Source organism: Balaenoptera musculus, chromosome 3 (assembly GCF_009873245.2).
Source record: "Balaenoptera musculus isolate JJ_BM4_2016_0621 chromosome 3, mBalMus1.pri.v3, whole genome shotgun sequence".
NCBI classification, from domain to species: Eukaryota; Metazoa; Chordata; class Mammalia; order Artiodactyla; family Balaenopteridae; genus Balaenoptera; species Balaenoptera musculus.
In genome coordinates, this window is record NC_045787.1 from 113,258,147 (window position 1) to 113,278,164 (window position 20,018).

Consider the following 20,018-nt stretch of genomic DNA (forward strand, 5'->3'; position numbering starts at 1 on the left):
GGGAGGGCTTATTCTTCTATCACAGATATCATACTGATTCCCCCTATCCAAGAAAAGAAATTACCAGAAACCCTGGCAACTCTGAGCTCAGGGTTCCATAGGCTGAAGTCTGGCTCACGGGCTTACAGATTGGCGCTAACCCACCCTGCTAACACCTCAGCCGGCCTGGCAGCATCCGGGGGTCCCTGGGATCTCACTGTCCTATTTATTTGCATATTGTGATGGAAAGATGCAAGAAGGACTCCACGCACTTGGCTTGTTTCAGCACTGGCTTCTCATTCCTGTCTGGATAGTTACCACTAAGTAATTTAGTTTATCTGTGTCTCCGTGAGCTTATTTGGAAAACATGGAACACCACTTATGGAAAATTAAGCTTCATTTACTTTAAGCGTTCAGCCAATAGTGCAGGAAATGGTGATTTGGAGGTAACTGGCTTATGCATATGTAAACATGATACATTTAGCAAATTATGTAGACTTCACACTTCAGAGCATTGAAGAAAACAAAGGTACCTTTCAAGGAAGCTTTAGTGCAATAGAGCCATTCTGAAAGGAACAGAATTATTGGTTTGTAAGAATAGTTGAACTCAGATACAAATGGAAAATAATGATTTACACTGTGGAGCAGGGGGTGGGCATAAGCAGAATTTGAACAGGTCTAATTTGAAGTGGTGTTAAGGTGTCTCTAAGGACTTCAGAAGAACTATAGCCCATGGTGTGCTTTGAGATTGAATTCATGGTATGATGAGGTCGTGCATTTCAAACTCAGTTCCTCTGTGACTCAAGGTTTCACACAATTTCCCAGCATATGTTTTTCTCCTTGAGCCTACAGAGAGAATTCTAGGTGTACCTTTAGCTCAAAAAGAATTGCAAGAGTTAAAGCATCCCTCAAACCGATTATCTTTTCTATTCTCCACTAAGACCTATTGCCTAAGTCCCTTCTAGTATCTCATCAGTAATTAATTGCACTGAAAACTTAACGTTATCACTCCACGCAGGGCAACCTTACAAGCCAGCACTGCGGATTTCAGAACTCCTGGACAGGGCAGGTTAGAGTGCCTGAACTTGAGGGTTTCCAGCCTGCAGACCAAAGTGAAGGTGCTGCACGTGTCCGCAGGCACTGCCTCCAAGGGACCCACTAACTTGCAGGGCCCGAACAGCCCACCATTGACTGTAAGAGACAAAATCACCAGGGCAGCTTGGCTGCGTTGCTTTCATCAATACTAACACCAGTACTGATACTATGTTCCAAGAGCTGCCATATATTAAATACCTACTATTGCTGAGAACCATAAGAGCACCTTGCCTTCATTTAATCCTGGTGATAACTCATCAAAATCGTTACTATTACTTCTCTCTTACTGATAGAAATAGGTTAGGGAGGTTAAGTGACTTCTTTTCTGGCTGCCACTGAGTGCTTATGATATGACAAGTGCTATACACACAAACATGACCTCACTGAATCATCACCCCAACTCTCTGTGAGGTGGGGAGTTTCATTAATATCCATTTCCCAAGCTGTGAACCAGAAGGAAGTTACATTCCATGTCTCAGGTCAAGCTAATAAAGGGTAGAGCCAGCAGTCACATTCAGGTCACAGCCACAGCCATGTCTGTCCCACTGTGTGCTGCATTCTTACCATTTGAAAAGAGGTCCCCATTGCCGGAAAAGGAGGAAGAGTGGGGGAAGGAGCATCTTGAGCTTGCGGAAGTCATGCTGGTCTCTGGTACCCAATGCTCCCCCTCCCATCCTCTCCCCCCACCCCTGACAACATGCTCCCAAATACACACACACCCCATCCCCATTCCAAGTGATAGACTTGTAAATCCCTGCAAGAACCCGTTGAGGGAGGCACTATTATCATTACCATTTTATAGCTGTAGAGACTGAGGCTTGAAGAAGTTACATAAACACCACAAAGTCAGTGACGTGTTAAGCAGCAGGGTCAGGGTCTGCACCAAGGCTGTCTGACTCTGATCCTGTACCCTCAGCCAGGCGGCCACAAAAGAGTCAATCTAATCATTAGAGACATGGTATGGATGGCCCAAGAGTCGGTTCTAATTAGGGTTCTGGCTCAGGATGAAGAACACACACTGAAAATTATGACCCTTTAGCAGATTTTATATGAGACTTAAGCAAGCACAGATGGCTACAAAGATTTAGTTGTATTCTTACCAACACTACAGTGGTTACAACACACACACACACAACCTAGAAACAAATGTCCAATAACAGGGATTAAACTATGGTTCACAAATATGCTAGAAAACTGAGAAGCCATTAAAAAGTATGAAAAGAAGGATATTATGACATACAAAATGTTTACAATATGTTAAGTGAAAAAAAAGCAGAATACTAAGGTATTTATGGACTGATCCCACTTTTGTAACACAAAATGGGTAGTGTAGTGAGTCATGTAGTGAGTCAGAGAGACAGACAGAGACAGTCAGAGATGGGAAAATATACAATAAAAGACTAAAAATGGGTCTGTTATGTGGGAGGTTTCTCTATTGAGTTTCTGTCTTTTGCCTGTTGATGTTGTCTAATTGTTTACAATCAACAAATATCCATTATTTTGTGATTTTTTAAAAGTTTTTTAGGCCTAAGATAAAAACAGTCCATTGAGGCTCTGAAAAGATTGCTGGAGACCAGAGCAGCACTTCCCAGAGTTTGGAGTGCATGGATGTTCCCAGAAAAGAGTTTCATGGAGAAATTCATTTGGCAAACATTCTATTTATCTTTGGTGATTTACAGTGCAGAGTCTCATGTTAAGGAGCTGGAGGAATCAGGCTCCCTGACTTCAGACTATACTACAAAGCTGCAGTAATCAAAACAGTATGGTACTGGCACAAAACAGAAATATAGATCAATGGAACAGGATAGAAAGCCCAGAGATAAACCCAAGCACCCATGGTCACCTAATCTATGACAAAGGAGGCAAGAATATACAATGGAAAAAAGACATTCTCTTCAATAAGTGGTGCTGGGAAAACTGGACAGCTACATGTAAAAGAATGAAATTAGAACACCACACAAAAATAAACTCAAAATGGATTAAAGACCTAAATGTAAGTTTGGATACTATAAAACTCTTAGAGGGACATATAGGCAGGACACTCTTTGACATAAATCACAGCAAGATCTTTTTTGATCCACCTCCTAGAGTAATGAAAATAAAAACAAAAATAAACAAATGGGGCCTAATGAAACTTAAAAGCTTTTGCACAGCAAAGGAAGCCATAAACAAAATGTAAAGACAACCCACAGAGTGGGAGAAAATATTTGCAAACAAAGCAACTGACAAGGGATTAATCTCCAAAATATACAAGCAGCTCATGCAGCTCAATGTCAAAAAAACAACCCAATCAAAAAATGGGTGGAAGATCTAAATAGACATTTCTCCAAAGAAGACATACAGATGGCTAAAAAGCACATGAAAAGATGCTCAACATCACTTATCATTAGAGAAATGCTAATCAAAACTGCAGTGAGGTATCACCTCACACTGGTCAGAATGGCCATCATCAAAAAATCTACAAACAGTAAATGCTGGAGAAGGTGTGGAGAAAAGGGAACTGTCCTACACTGTCGGTGGGAATGTAAATTGGTAAAGCTGCTATGGAGAACAGTATGTAAGTTCCTTAAAAAAACTAAAAATAGAGCTACCATATGATCCAGCAATCCCACTCCTGGGCATATATCCGGAGAAAACCATAATTCGAAAAGACACATGCACCCCAATGTTCATTGCAGCACTATTTATAATAGCCAGGGCATGGAAGCGACCTAAATGTCCATCAACAGAGGAATGGATCAAGAAGATGTGGTACATATATACAATGGACCATTACTCAGCCATAAAAAAGAACAAAATAATGCCATTTGCAGCAACATGGATGGACCTAGAGATTGTCATACTGAGTGAAGTAAGTCAGACAAAGACAAATATCATATGATATCGCTTATATGTGGAATCTAAAAAAAAGGGTACAAATGAACTTATCTACAAAGCAGAAATAGAATTACAGATGTAGATAACAAACTTATGGTTACCAGCGGGTGAGAGGAGGGGAGGAATAAATTAGGAGATGGGGATTGACATATACACACTACTATGTTTAAAACAGATAACCAACAAGGACCTACTGTGCAGCACAGGGAACTCTGCTCAATACTCTGTAATGACCTATATGGCAAAAGAATCTAAAAAAGAGTGGATACATGTATTTGTATAACTGATTCACTTTGCTGTACACCTGACACTAACACAACACTGTAAATCAACTACACTCCAATAAAATTTTTTTAAAAATAAAGAGAGTTTAATTTAGCCTGGAAGTTCCTCAATTCTTCTGGCCACAGAACACTTCTTTTCGTGTGCAGGACACCATTACTATCTAGCAGCTCAGAGGAACACAGTTTGGAAAATGTTTGCCTACGATTGTTATTTACTCATCTCTAGAGCCTACTCATGGTCCAGATATCAGCCTCCCCCTCCCAGGCATTCCCTTTCTCTAACACCTGTGACACTAATGAATGTTTTCCTTTAAGTGTCCCCCATACTTTCAGAATTTAAGTGAAAAAAGAAGAAATATTCTAATTTCCTTAAGACATGGGACACCTGGAACTGTAGACATCATCTGAAGTCAAAATATTTTGAGATGCATGAAATGCTTTTTTTTTTTTTTTTTTTTTTTTAATGCTGCTGCTGTTAACACCAGTGTTATCACTGAGTATATACTTTCTTTGGAGAACTTGTTTGGAGCCATATCAGCAAGCCTTCATACCCTTCAGAGGAGATTGGCAGCTGGCTGAGACAGTGGTGGCCAGATCCGGAGGCACAGCGTGCAGTGGGGTGGGAGTGATAGCTCTGATTATAAGGCTTCCTTGTTGAACCAAGTTTTCCTTGGCCTCGTGGTGCCCAGTGGTGGTGTGGCCTAAAGACATTCCTTATACTCCATGTGTGTGGGTCTCAGGGCATCAATATTTGGGGACTTATTGGAAATGTGGCCTCAGACATAATTTACCAGCTAGTGAAGCCTGCAGTGTCAAGATTATAAGTGCCCAAGATAGAGAGAGAGGAGACCGACCCTCTTAGCTCCCTGAACTCTACTGGAAAGGTGACGTTCTATGTCAATACGCCTAAGCTTATCACCCATAATGAAATATGTACATAGCTAAGACTCATTAATCCAATTTTCTATCTTAAGGGATATAAAAATCTTGAGAGGAACAAATTCCTTAGAGGGTCAGGATACATCCTCTTTTATTTAGTTTGCTTTCCTTTTTAAATCCTGTGTAATGATATGAAAACCTCCAATGACTGTGACAGAAACCACCCATTCCTCTGACTGACAGGAGTTATTCTGGAGGCAACGAGGGTCTCTCGCAAGACAGTTTGGCAGGGGGAAGAGGCAAAGGCCAAATCGTTTGGAGGTGACTTCCCCAAGACAGATGATTGTGATCCTGGGAAATCAGACTTGGGCTGATTCAAAAAGTCTTTTGGGGTAAAAGTCAATTCTAAAAAGACTCAATTTTCCACTTTCACCAAGAGGCGGCTTAAGTAGCTGTGGAGAAGAGTTTATAGTGTGGTTATCACATTCGTCTTGGGAAAGAGACATCAGTGTGCTTTTTTTTTTTTTAGCATCCTTATTGGAGTATAATTGCTTTACAATGGTGTGTTAGTTTCTGCTTTATAACAAAGTGAATCAGCTATACGTATACATACATCCCCATATCTCCTCCCTCTTGCATCTCCCTCCCACCCTCCCTATCCCACCCCTCTAGGTGGTCACAAAGCACCGAGCTGATCTCCCTGTGCTATGCGGCTGCTTCCCACTAGCTATCTGTTTTACATTTGGTAGTGTATATATGTCCATGCCACTCTCTCACTTCATCCCAGCTTACCCTTCCCCCTCCCCGCGTCCTCAAGTCCATTCTCTATGTCTGCATCTTCATTGCTGTCCTGCCCCTAGGTTCTTCAGAACCATTTTTAGAGCAGGGATTCAGGTGCTAGTATCGGTAACGCTCACATTCACGTCAGGGCCCCTTTCCCTCCGAGAGTCTCCCCTCCCAAACAGAAGGCTCAAGGAACCCAAAGACCTGCTGGGAAGAACAGTCGGAGCCCTAAGAGATCCTGCTTCTGATGCTGTCACCCCTTTACCGGGTCTCAATGGGGAAGGCAAAGGGGGCCCGCTTAGCTGTGTGCAGACATGTGAACGTAACAGACCACAGAGGGGCACAGTCCCAGCCTATCCTCCCTCAGTCACACACCCACGAGTTGCCAGATTTATTCTGGGCCGCGAGTGTGGTCCAGGCCTCTGGAGGCATAGGGGGAGAAGGAGACCCACAGTGGAACTGTTTCTTCATGCTACCAGGTCAGGACAGCATTTCAGAAGGGCCTGGCACTGGAGCACATGACGCCGAGGCTGACAACACAAGCCTTGAAGGGAATCCCACCAGGTCAGGGGGGTGTGGAGGGAAGGAGACAAAGCATGCACATCCTGGACTCAAGATTTGGAGTCTGAAAGATACTCTGAATGAAATGGCTAGAGTCCAGCAGGCCAAGGCCGCTGCTGAAAGGGAGGGAAGCTGGGGTGGGTGAGGGTGTGGACTCAGGACGCAGGTGCCCCTCTGCACCAACGCCACTCTGCTTTGCACAACCAGACCACTAACCAACACGTGTGTGTCTGTCCTGGGTCCTCTGCAGACACGAGCGTCACTAAGGAGCTGCTGTGCTCCTCTGTGAGTTCTGAGACAGCACTCACGTGGACACCAGCAAAAATGCTGTTTCCATCTCACACTCTGTCATAAAGAGGAAATGAAGGTCCCGCAGAGCCTCAAGCATGAGCACGGCACGCGGCGGGTGTTGAAGGCGTCAGGTATTTCCCAGATCGCTCGCTCTTGGGCTTGCTCACTTAGGGCTCCTTACGAGCGAGGAGTCAAATAGCTGATACATTCTGAAGTTCACATTCAAATGTATATCTAAGATAAGAGATTTAGAAATCAGTAGGAAACAGACTCATACCCAAAAGGCAGAGCCCAGATTATAAAGCCTTGGAAAAGTCAGACAGGTCAGCTTAATACCCACTAGTGTCTACCGGCTGTGACAGGAAAGAGTTACCTAGTTCTCATATAGTTCTGACCACAGGGGTCTGGTATGTTTTTCTAGACTTCTGGAAGGAAGCCAACTAACCAACCTTAGGGTTAAAAGTTAGGTCAAGGAAAGCTTGCTCAGGAACCCAATGAAACTGCCTGGGACCCGAACCATTTGTGATATTTTAAAAGAACAAAAGACCCAGAAGTACCAGCCCAATATAGCCCCATGTAGACAGTGCTGTGAGGCTGCCCCTGGGGAGGGCCAAGGCGGAGATCAAGAATGAGGGGGCTTAGTTCTGGGTCCAAGATTTGAACCAACTGTGTGTGCTCAAGCACATCTGGGGTGCTGGAGAGCTGGGGCTCCTCCTGCCGACTCTCGCAAGTCCATCAGGCCATAAATCACGCTGTGGCAGACATAGTGTCCCTCCCGGGTCCTCCAGGTTGGCCTCACTGACTGGAGGAAGGAAGGACTGCGAAAAGAAGCCCCACAGCCAGAGGCTCTGCCTGAGCTGGCCTGTGATGGGCGCTCTCGAGTCTACCTGCTGTTCACGTGAAGGAAGGCTCGTCTCCACCAGGGTGACGGTGACACAGAGTGAACATGGCCAGAGGAGACTTCACTGTGGAGGCCGTCTCCCTGCCAGACCACAAGACCTTAGCGGCTCCAGGCAGCATTATATTTCTGTCTCTCTCGTGGTGCAACCTTGATGCGGGAGGAGCTTAAGATACAGTTGCTACTGGTGCCCCACTGAGGGAGGCTCAGGCTGCCATTGTTTTTTGTTTTCTGAGTCAAATTCCAAGGGAAACATTTAAAAAATCACAAAAGAAAACTAGGATCAAATTTTCACATTAGGTTATTCCCAACACCTAGCTGTGTGTGTGTGTGTGTGTGTGTAAACAAATAATGTGTAAGGAGCTTCTTCACTCTAATAATTTTTTTAAATGCATGATAAATATTGCAAGAATCTTTAGACAGAACCAAGAAATAGAATACATGACTGTGAAAACAGAATCTATTGACTGTGAAAATAGAATCTATTGACTGTGAAAACAGAATCTATTAACTCTTTGTCTTAAGGAACACCATAATGGAATTACTCAACCAATGGCATCATCACATTTGTTATTTTGAAAGAAAAACATAAAAAAAGTTAAGCCTCACCTCCCAATACACATCAATGTAAGTTTCATATGGATTAAAGGCTTAAGGTAAAAACAATTAGCAGTACCAACTATTGCACAATAAATAAAGAAGGACTCTGCATATATCAAAGCAACAAAAGACATTACAAAAGTGTTAATAAAGTGGAGGATAAAAAGAAAAGGTTTCTGTTCATTAAAAGACTCACCATAGGCCCACACTATGGAAGAGAAACCTGTGGACAGCCGGCCTCAATCCTATCAAATTGGCATCAAAACAAGTTGAGCCTAAAACCTCTGCAAATTACAACTCAACTTAAAGGCCCCCAAAGCCTAGAAGGAAACCTCGAGCTTTCACTGCCCTGTGTCAGCTTCAACTTAAAGGTCTCCAGGGCCAATTTTACCCTCCGGGGGACATCTGGTAAAATCTGAAGACACTTTTGGTTGTCACAACTGCAAAAGTACTACTAGCATCTAGTGGGCAGAGGCCAGGGATGCTGTTAACATCCTAAAATGCACAGGCGGCCCCACAACAAAGAATTAATCTGACCCAAAATGTCAGTAGCAACAAGGTTAAGAAGCCCTGGCCCAGAAGAGAAAAGGGAAGTACCTTGTGGTTTTCATGACTGACAGTGATGACTGCTCAGGTGACATACAGGAAGAAATGGATACAGGTCCAAACCTCAGGACAATCAGTAGAAAATGGAAAAATCACAGGGTGAATTCCTACTCTGAACTGCATAAACCTTTATCTTGCAGTTTGCTTCTGCCTTTATTTCCTCTCACTTTATCCACTCCTTAGTGTACTTTATAGGGATCATGAATAATCACAACCCTTAGAAGGGTAAAATGATAGCCTATTAAATATATAGATATAATGTATGGATCTGTACATCCAGAGAGGGCAAATAATGAGACAAGTCACTACCATCCTCCCGTCAATTAAAAACTCTAGGGGAATACTCTGTCTTCTCTCCCCACTGGTAACCACTAGTTTGTTCTCTATATCTGTGAGTCTGCTTCTTTTTAGATATATTCACTAGTTTGTTGTAGTTTTTAGATTCCACATATAAGTGATATCATACAGTATTTGTCTTTGTCCAACTTATTTCACTTAGCATAAGACCCTCCAAGACCATCCATGTTATTGCAAATGGCAAAATTTCATTCTTTTCTAAGGCTGAGTAGTATTCCATTGTATATCTTCTTTATCCATTCATCCATTGATGGACACTTAGGTTGCTTCCATATCTTGGCAATTGTAAATAATGCTTGGGGTGCATTATTTACTTTGGGGTGCATGTATCTTTTCGAATGAGATTTTGGGGTTTTTTTTTGGATGTATACCCAGGAGTGGAATTGCTAGATCATATGGTAGTTCTATTTTTAGTTTTTTTGAGAAACCTCCATAATGTTTTCCACAGTGGCTGCACCAATTTATATTCCCACTAACAGTGTACAAGTGTTCCCTTTTATTAGAATCTTTTTTGAATGTATATTTCACCTTACTCATAATTATTCCTCTTCTTTTTTCAAAATGTATACCTGAGTCATTTTAAAAATGAAATATTAAAAGAACCAAGTTTTTATAAGTGATATTTAAAAGACAAGTTGGCAAGCACTCTGAACAAAGGCAGGGTCAATATTCTTAATATATAAAGAGTTCTTTCAAATCAATAGGAAAGCCATTAAGAATGTAATTGAAAAATCGACAAAGGGTTATGAACAAATGCTCTAGTGAAAGAAGAAATACAAATGGCCAATAAACACACACACACAAAGCATTCTACTTCAATACTAATAAAAAATGTAAATGGAAATAACAATGAAATACTAGAGTATACTTATAAAATTGGCAAACATTAAAAATATAATTGCTACTCCTACACTGCTGGGGTGGAATGTGAGTGTAAATGATCCAATCTTCTTGCAAATCATTTTGATTATGGGTAATTTTTAAAAGAAATAACTGGTTTCTAATTATAAATACTATGTAGACGGTCCCCAACTTACAATGGTTCGACTTAACGACTTTTCAACTTTATGATAGTACGAAAGCAGTACGCGTTCAGTAGAAACCATACGTCAACGTTTGAGTTTTGATCTTCTCCAGGGCAAGTGATCTGTGGTATGATACCCTCTCATGATACTGGGCAGCAGCAGCGAGGCGCAGCTCCCAGTTAGCCACGTGATCATGGGGGTAAACAACCCCTAAACTTACAACCATTCTGCACCCTTACAACCACTGTGTTTCTCACTTTAAGTACAGTATTCAATAAATTACATAGGATACTCAACACTTTATTGTAAAACGGGCTTTGTGTTAGAAGATTCTGCCCCACTGTAGACTAATATAAGTATTCCAAGCATGTTTAAGGCAGGCTAGGCCAAGCTGCGATGTTTGGTAGATTAGGTGTATTAAATACGTTTTCATCTTACCATATTTTCAACACATGATGGGTTCATGAGGATATAACCCCATCATAAGTCAAGGAAGATCTGTACTTGCTTTTGCAGAAAGTTTATACAATACTGAAAAGTATACCAATGAAAATCAGAATCACCTAGCGCTTCAACACCTGAGAAACAAAGAATTTTAACTCTTTGCTGTATTTTCCTCAGTCCTTTTTTAGGGTGTTTATGTAAGCGTGTGTACTGTATTATACATACAGCTTGGTACGTTGCTTTTTTTTTTCACTCAGTATTGTGTGTGAGCATGATCCTCTGCCATCACATTATCTTTAAAAATGTGATAATTTATGATTGTATAATATGTCATATGGCTGTATTTGTATGATAAACCACTCCCCTTCTGTTGTCCCTGTAGGTTTTTCACGAAATTTTTTTCTTTTTTGGTCTGTCATAAACAAGGCTGTGAAAGCATCATTGTGACTCAATGTTTTCTGTATCCTCAATAATTGCTATTTGCCTAGGTTATTCTTAGAATAACAGGAAAACAAAGACATCGTGAGACAAACAAAAACTGAGATACTTTGCCACCGACAGACCTTCATCACAAGAATTTCCAAAGAATATGCTGTAGACAGAAGGACAGTGATCCCAGAGAGAAATTCTGAAGTGCAAAGAGGGGTGATGGGCAAAGAAAAAGGCAAATATGTGGGTAAAAGTAAATAACTATTAACTGTATAAAACAATGATAACATCTTGGAAGTACAAAGGATGTAGAACTCAAACACATACCAACAATAGCAAATAAGTTGGAGTAGAAGTACCCTAAGGTTCTTCCTAGTATTGCCTGGGAGGGGGGCAAAGATACTGATCAGCATCATAAAGTATGTCAAAATTTCTGGATTAATCACTAAAAGAATAGAAACAGAGTGACTAGCTTTGAAACTAATGGACCAAATAAAAAAACAGAATTAGAAAAAAATAATCCAAAAGAAGACAAAGGGGAAAAAGAAAGAAAAAGAATCATGGAAAAGGCAAAATTAAAAGCAGAAAATATTAATGAGAATGGAACTATTGTAAATATATGTGCTTTGAATGCTTTAGTTAAGATAAAGATTGTAACACAAAGTGAAAAATAAAACCCAGCTGTCTGCTGTTAACAGACAACTAAGACCAAAAGACAAAGAATGGCTGAATGCAAAAGGACCAAAAAAGGTATCCTAGGCTCATACTAACTCAGAGAGCTGATGTAACTACAGCATTAGAATAGTTGGAATTTTGACATCAGAATTCTTAAATTATCAAAACTTAAAGCAGAAGGACTACTGAAAAAACACAATGATAAGAGCTTCACATCACTAGGAAAGCAGTCTTCCTAAACATGCCTGCAGCTAATATTACAAAAGGCAATCCAGGTGTACTGAACACTAAAGTATCAAAGAAAACACGGCAAAGCATTCAGAAGAAACTATAAGAGAATATATTTACTTACAACCTCAAGGTCAGGAAGGATTTTTTAGGTTAAGACACAAAAGTGCCAACAACAGGAAAAGTTAAAAAAAAAATGACAGTTTTAAATGAACAATTTCTATGTATTAAAAGACACCACAAAGAAAGTTAAAAGAAGCAGCCCACAACCTGGCAAGAGGATATTTGGAGCACATAACTGAAAAAAGGTTAGTGTCCAGAAAAGAATAATAATACTCCTATAAGTAAGAAAAAGACACCTCAATACAAAAATCAACAAAAAGCTTGAACAGGAAGTTAATAAGAAAACTAGAATGAACAATAAATATAAGAAAAGATATTCATACATGCCAAAGAAAACCACAACACGACACCACTTCGTACCCATCAGGTTGACAAATGTTTAAAACACACACACACGCACACGCGCACACACACACACACACACGCACAGAACCAGAACTTTCATATGCTGACAGTACAAATGTAAATAGAAGAATCACTGTGGAACAAAATTTGGCATTTCTAATAAAGTTGAAAGCAAGCATTTGTTATACCTTGAAATTTCATTCCTAGGTATATGCCCTGGGAAATGTTTGCACATGTATACCTGGAGACGTGTAAGAATGTTAATATTAGCATTGTTTATGATAGAAAAAGTGGAAAATGACATGTCCATCAAACGATAGACGATGTTACTGTTCACAGTGTTGAACACTATATAACAGTGAACATGACTGACATAGAGCTATATGCAACAACACAGATAAATCTCAAGAACAGGGGCTTCCTTGGTGGTTCAGTGGTTAAGAATCCGCCTGCCAAGGCAGGGGACACAGGTTCGAGCCCTGGTCCGGGAAGATCCCACATGCTTGGAGCAGCTAAGCTCGTGTGCCAGAACTACTGAGTCTGTGCTCTAGAGCCCAAGTGCCACAACTACTGAAGCCCGAGTGCCTAGAGCCCGTGCTCCGCAACAAAGAGAAGCCACCGCGAAGAGAAGCCTGTGCACTGCAACGAAGAGTAGCCCCCACTCGCTGCAACTAGAGAAAGCCAGTGCGCAGCAACAAAGACCCAACGCAGCCAAAAATAAATAAATAAATTTTAAAAAAATCTCAAGAACACAGCATTTCGTGAAAGAATATAGTATGAGTCCGACTATGAAAACGTTCTGAAGCAAGCAAAACTAAACAAAATGTCATTAAGGGATGCAAATATGGGCCAAACTATAAAGAAACAATGTAGCAATAAACACAGAAGCCAGGATAATGGTTACCTTAAAGTGGGGAGGGAAGGGGATGTCATGGGTGACTTCAAAGTTAACCGCAATGATTTATTTCTCACTGCTGCTGATAGATACACTGGTGATCTTTGTATTGTTACCATTTATCCTTTTATGTGTTTCATAGATAAAAAATGATTATCTATTTTATATTAAATAAAAATAATTCTAAAATGAAAAATAGTAAGTATGCTAGTTTAAAATGTTTATTCATTAAGGTAGGTCTGGCCTAACCCTGTTCACAACAATATGGTACCCATGAGGGAGCATCCCTCTGAACTAGAAAATACCAAAATGGAACATGACATGGGCCCCTGCAGTGGCATCTTGTAAAGAAACTCCAGTAGCCATTGCTCAAGAGCCACTACGGACAGATCTGGGGGCCGGATGTGATCGGCCAAGAGCTGCTGTACTTCTAAAGTCTGCAACAGACAACGTGTGCCCCGAAATAATCGACATGAAAAGTGTGACTCACATACCAGACAGTGCCTAGAAGCATAGTTTAGAAAATGAGGAAGTGTGCTACTGACGGAGAAAAGGCTCAATGAAGAAGACATCCTTTCATCCGCAATGCAGCACCCAGACATGTTCAATACCCTAATTATATAACACAGGAGAAAAAATGCCAATTCTTTGTCATCCTAAGGGATGTTCATCCCCTGTCTGTCCCTTCACCCTGTCTGCTCTCACAGAAATGAAGGAGAACGAGGCTGATTTGGCTATTTTAAAAGATGGCTCCACCAAAATACACTGAGTATCGTAAGCAGGAAATGCTTCTATAGAACAATGCAAATACAGGTAGTAAAGTTCACATAACCAGGGCTTCCCTGGTGGCGCAGTGGTTAAGAATCCACCTGCCAATGCAGGGGACACGGGTTCGAGCCCTGGTCTGGGAAGATCCCAAATGCCACAGAGCAATGAAGCCCGTGCGCCACAACTACTGAGCCTGCACTCTAGAGCCTGCAAGTCACAACTACTGAGCCCGCAAGCCTAGATAGAGCCCATGCTCTGTAACAAGAGAAGCCACCACAATGAGAAACCTGCGCACTGCAACGAAAAGTAGCCCCTGCTCACCGCAACTACAGAAAGCCCACGCACAGCAACGAAGACCCAACTCAGCCAAAAATAAATAAATTAATTAAATTAAAAAATAAAATAAAATTCACATAACCATAGCAGGCTACACGGTGAAATTGGATCTAATTAGTAAATGTCAATATACTACTCCTTGCTAACTTTAACACTTGCATCCTTGGCTATTTCAGGAAGTCTACAGAAGATTCCGTCAGACATGTGACCTAACAGCTTGTATTTCCTATTAAGTCTCTTTATGTTAATAAGGTAGCCTCTCTCTGAAATTCAAGGGCCAGGAAGCTCCTTAAATGACAGGAAAGCAAACTTTGGCTTTTGAGCAGCAAAATTCAACAGCATAGCCAGCGCTACTCTGATAAGACTAGCATAGAATGAGGGAAGGCGACGAGGGTGACAGGTGTAATTAAAATTATGTTCAGCTGCTGATCTGCCAGACAGATAAATTCCATAAGCACTAAATTGCATCAGTTTACTGAAAAAAGTTACAATTGACTGCTCATTTTTGTTGAATACAACATTGATTTAAAGCTGGGATCCTGGAACTTCACTGTGATTAATGAAATCTCACCAGGTCTTTGGAACAAAAACAGCACCAACCTTTGACCCACAGAAATGTTTAAGGTATTAATGCAGATCATGTGAGAAAAATGCCCTGGTTATTGCTATCCATTCCACTGTTACTCTACAATTTGGACACCTTAATCATGAAAGCTAATCTCCTCTTTTAGTATAAAGCAATTCCTAGGAAGGGGGCCACCTGGCATGTAAGAAAAGTAGGAGAACCAGAAAGCTAGGCAGGGATAAGAAAAAGATTGAATAGCCAATGATGTCATGATATGTCAATCATCTCTACTATGCAGGTGATGTAAGACTAGAGGCAGCAGAGGTGAGACAGCCTGGAAGCAGGACCTAACAACAAGCCCAACAGTAGTGGGAAAGAAACCTACACTTACAGTATTTGCTACATACTAATACGCCTGCTCACATCACCCCCTTGCAATTCATTCATTCAACAATTAATCAACAGATATTTCATGACCATCTATTATATTCTAGTGACTGTTCTATGTACACAATACATAGTCCCTGTCCTCAAATACAAGAAGAACAAGCAGATGAAGAGGAAATTCCAAAACTGAATAAAAAGTGCTACAAAAGGTACCATGAGACAACTATTCTCCCATTTTACAGATAATAAAACTGAGGTTCAGAGAGGTTAGCCCTGGTCAGCAATAGAACCAAGGTTGCAATCCACATCTGTCTAGCTCCAAACCTGTGATATTCCCACCCTATCATGAGCTTCCTTCTAGGTGCAGGAGGGAGAAGAAACTGTTGAAGGCAGCTGGGGAGATGGTACCTCTACTTGGGACTACATGGCCAATGAAAACTGGGCTCAAGGAATCATCTATAAAAAAATAGGTGAGGAAGCTGGCTTGAGAAATGGTAAAACAATTGCTAAATAGAAGATGTGCAGAGACACATATATGCAAGAGGTGCATTTCTATATGCCTGAGATCATCTAGCCCCCATGCTGGACATAAAAGGGAGAAGGAGTGGCCTTAGCAAAGAACCACGTAAGAAAGAACATTCATGCTCAGTGTGGTAGGGACCAAGACAGGAACAACTCCACCAAGTGGAGGGAAGATAAGACTACTGTGATGGTCAACTTTATGTGTCAACTTGGCTAGGCCATGGCACGCAGATATTTGGTCAAATATTATACTAGATGTTTCTGTGAAGGTATTTTTCTAGATGAATTAACATATAAGTCAGTAGACTTTGAGTAAAGCAGATTACCCTCCGTAACGTGGGTGGGGCTCATCCAATTAGTTGAAGGCCTGACCAGAACAAAGACTGACCTTCTCTGAAAAAGAAGAGGAATTCTGCCAGCAAACTATCTTTGGACTTGAATCACAGTATCAGCTCTTCCTGAGTCTCCAGCCTACCTGTCTACCAGGCAGATTCTGGACTTGCCTGCCTCTGCAATTGCATGAGCCAATTCCTTAAAATCCATCCATCCATCAATCTCTCCCTAGATATATGCACATGTATACACACACACACACACACACACAATCCATCCTATTGGTTCTGTTTCTCTGGACAACCCTGACTAATACAACCACATTAAATTATGGAACTAGGGAACCAGCTCCATGGCCCAGAGAATCCCACCACACCACACCTAATACAGGATGACTCTGCCTCCTAGGTGCTGGTCTGAGTAGCTGGGCCTATTACCCCCACAAAATTCATGGGAAGCAAAGAGGATCAGCAGACTGAAGGGCTCAGTGGACTTTTTCAAGGTGAATAATTTATTCATTCATTTGATAGACATTTATTGAGTGCCTACTATGTGCCATGCCCTGAGTTAGGGGCTGGAGAATCTGGGCTCTGACTGGTACACAGTAGGCACTCGATAAAGACCTACTGAATAAGTAAAACCTTCACTCTAAAAAAATTAAACTTACTTATTTTTATGATTGTTACATTTTAAAAAGAACTCCAAACCCAGGTGACTAAATCTGGAACCCAGGTCAAGATACCAGGAGGGCAAGGATCCTGTACAGGCTAGGGTGACAGTGGCAAGAATTCCTAATGAGAGGCGAAGGGTTCTGGGACCCTCCTTCACAACCTGGAGATTTTCTCCTTGAGCACTTTTTATCTTTCAAACTTGATTCTATAATTAGTGGAAATGTGTATGTGTCAGAGAGACTACGCCTTTAGAGACAAACGGGCCCCAATTTACACAAATAATGTAGTTATCAAAAGCTCTAAGGCCAGTTTTATATAAATTCAATGCTTATAAAAATATTCTAGGTTAAAGGACCCCCAAGGTTGATTCTTTTGCAGAGCCAATGATCACTTCCTAGAGTGGTACTAATAGAACTTTCTGTGGCAACAGAAATGTTCTATAGGGCTTCCCTGGTGGCACAGTGGTTAAGAATCCACTTGCCAATGCAGGGGACATGGGTTCAAGCCCTGGTCGGGGAAGATCCCACATGCCACGGAGTAACTAAGCCCGGGCGCCACAACTACTGAGCCTGCGCTCTAGAGCCCGCAAGCCACAACTACTGAGCCCGTGAGCTACAACTACTGAAGCCTGTGCGCCTAGAGCCCGTGCTCTGCAACAAGAGAAGCCATCGCAATGAGAAGCCTGTGCACCGCAACGAAGAGTAGCCCCCGCTAACCACAACTAGAGAAAGCCTGTGCGCAGCAACGAAGACCCAATGCAGCCAAAAATAAATAAATAAATTAAAAAAAAAAGTTCTATATCATAGTATCCAATATGGTAGCCACTTGTCAAGTGGATCACTGGAAATGTGGCTAATGTGACCAAGCAATCAAACTTCTAGTTTTACTGAATTTAAATTCATTTTAATAGCCATATGTGGCTAGTAGCTATCATATTGGACAGCACAGCCCCAGACTAACAGGAGAAAGTTGTTAAAGGGTATTTTAACAGACTAGGGCTATCCAGGCATGGGGACACCTCTTCCATCAACCCTATTACTGCTAGATTGGCTCCTCAGTAGTCTGGCTGTGATCTCCCCTCCGGCCCCAGTACCCACCACCCCTCTGTGGCCCTCATTCTCTTCTGCACGTGAGCAGGCATGGAGCTAAACCTCAAGGAAATCTTGTGGCTGCCCCCTACTGAAAAGCCTGCTGAGCAAGGAACTGATAAGGGTGACGGGAGGGACCACAGGGGGATGACGGCAGAGTGATGTCTATGAAGCTCTATGGTCAGAATAAACGTATCACCCTAAACACCTGTCTCCTTCAGATTGTAGGAAGTCAACTTTCCCATTTTCCCCAAAATGTGATGGCAGAGGGGGAGGGGATTTTTCTACCTCAGGGTACCCACACCTCTTTTGCTCCTCCCTTTAAGTCAGGATGACTCTGACACATCAGAGGGTCCAGTTGTCAAAGGAGACTTGTCCCCGTGTCAGAGCTGTGAGTCTCCTCTGTGGGAGGCAAGCTGCCTTCCCAGGAACAGAGGTGACAGGCTGAGTGACTGGCAATTACAGGGAGAGGACACGTGTTCTCTGACCATGTGAAACAGAGTAGAAAAATCATCTCAGCCAGACTCTCACTGGGCAAAACGCTATGTCCCAGAGGAAATGTAATTCATACTACTACCACTTGCTGACTGTAAATGACGGCAAACATGACTTGGCAGAGAACGTTTGCACAGCCGGCATGGCAGCACGGGGCTGGTGGTTTTTTAGTGTGGTCACAAACATAGTCAGGGGCACCTCTGAACAGCAGGTGACCCTTGAGGTTTCTCCCAGCTTTCTGGGGACACCAAGAGATAATGTATGTGTCAGTGGGGAAGTCATACCTGGTGGTGGGTTTCATATCCAATACCACTGCTTAAGGTAGCAAGTCTGCAGAAGGGTCACGGGGTAGGGAGGGCAGTGAGGTATGTGCCTCTCACCTACCCACCCACTCAAGGGCTCTCCAGAAATGAAACTGACCTCAGAGAGGTGAATGACAGAATCGATGCCCAAGGGAACACACGCAAAACCTCCTACAGAGACTCAACTCTAGAACGAAAGACTCAGTGGTAATTAGTAACTGATTTAAAGACAGTGACACAGCCAGACAGGCAATGTGTCAGTCAGCAAAAGAAATGGTCAGTGGAGAACCAAGAAGAAAATAAGAGTTTAAGAGGCAAGTATGGGCAGTGCCCATCGAAACTCTCCCTGAAGGATCCATGGTAGATGGATGGTCATGTAAGACTAATCCTATAAGAAGAGCTAAGAATCCATCACGGTGTCTTAGCTGGAGTGTTGGGGGGGACGTTGGCTTCTTACCATCAATGAAATCCCATTGTTCCCATTCCCTGCTCACCTCACAAGCACTGATTATAAGCTGGCTCTCACAGAGCTCTCCTAGAGGGAGAGAAGGGCTGAGCTGGGGTGTGCGTATCCCAGTCCTCACCTGTCTGACAATGGGCTGAACATGATAAGCTATCTTGTTTGGGGTTTATACAATGGTCTCTTGGGAATTTTGGTGAATGTGCTCTCATACCACTCTCAAACAGAAAATGAAATCTAGTTTCAGATCTGTGAAACCAAGGTCCAAACAGATCCAGAACATGGCCAGTGTGTTGAAGTAAAAGCCAACTTGCACGATCTTTGGTCATAACCAACCATAGGTTTCCTTAATGGTAAACGTATATGACTTTACCATAATGATAATAGCTGTTATTTAGTATCTACTCTGCACCAGATACTTTAAATCATCACCTTGACTGATCCTTAAAACAGCACTGATGAAATAAGGTTTATTTCCCAACTTTATATGCTAGGAACCGGAGACCCAGAGAAGATGAGTCATGAGCCGGAGAGCTGGGATTAGGCTGTGGGTCTAGCTGACTCCAAAGCCCTTGCACACCTGACTCCAGCAGTGATTTTCGTGCTTAGTTTGGCAGAGAGGTCAGAGATCACGCTAAGGGGCAAAAGGTGGAGGCCAAGAAGGAACCACATTTATTAGCTTCCACAAAAAAATGCACTAAAGGAAGTTTGGGTTTG

General features: G+C 42.1%; 1 protein-coding gene across 2 annotated transcripts in view; it reads right to left on the bottom strand.

Moving 5' to 3' along the window:
- The window catches only part of SPOCK1 (SPARC (osteonectin), cwcv and kazal like domains proteoglycan 1), a 549,728-nt gene that overhangs the window by 35,713 nt on the left and 493,997 nt on the right, over nucleotides 1-20,018 (bottom strand). The window lies entirely within an intron of this gene.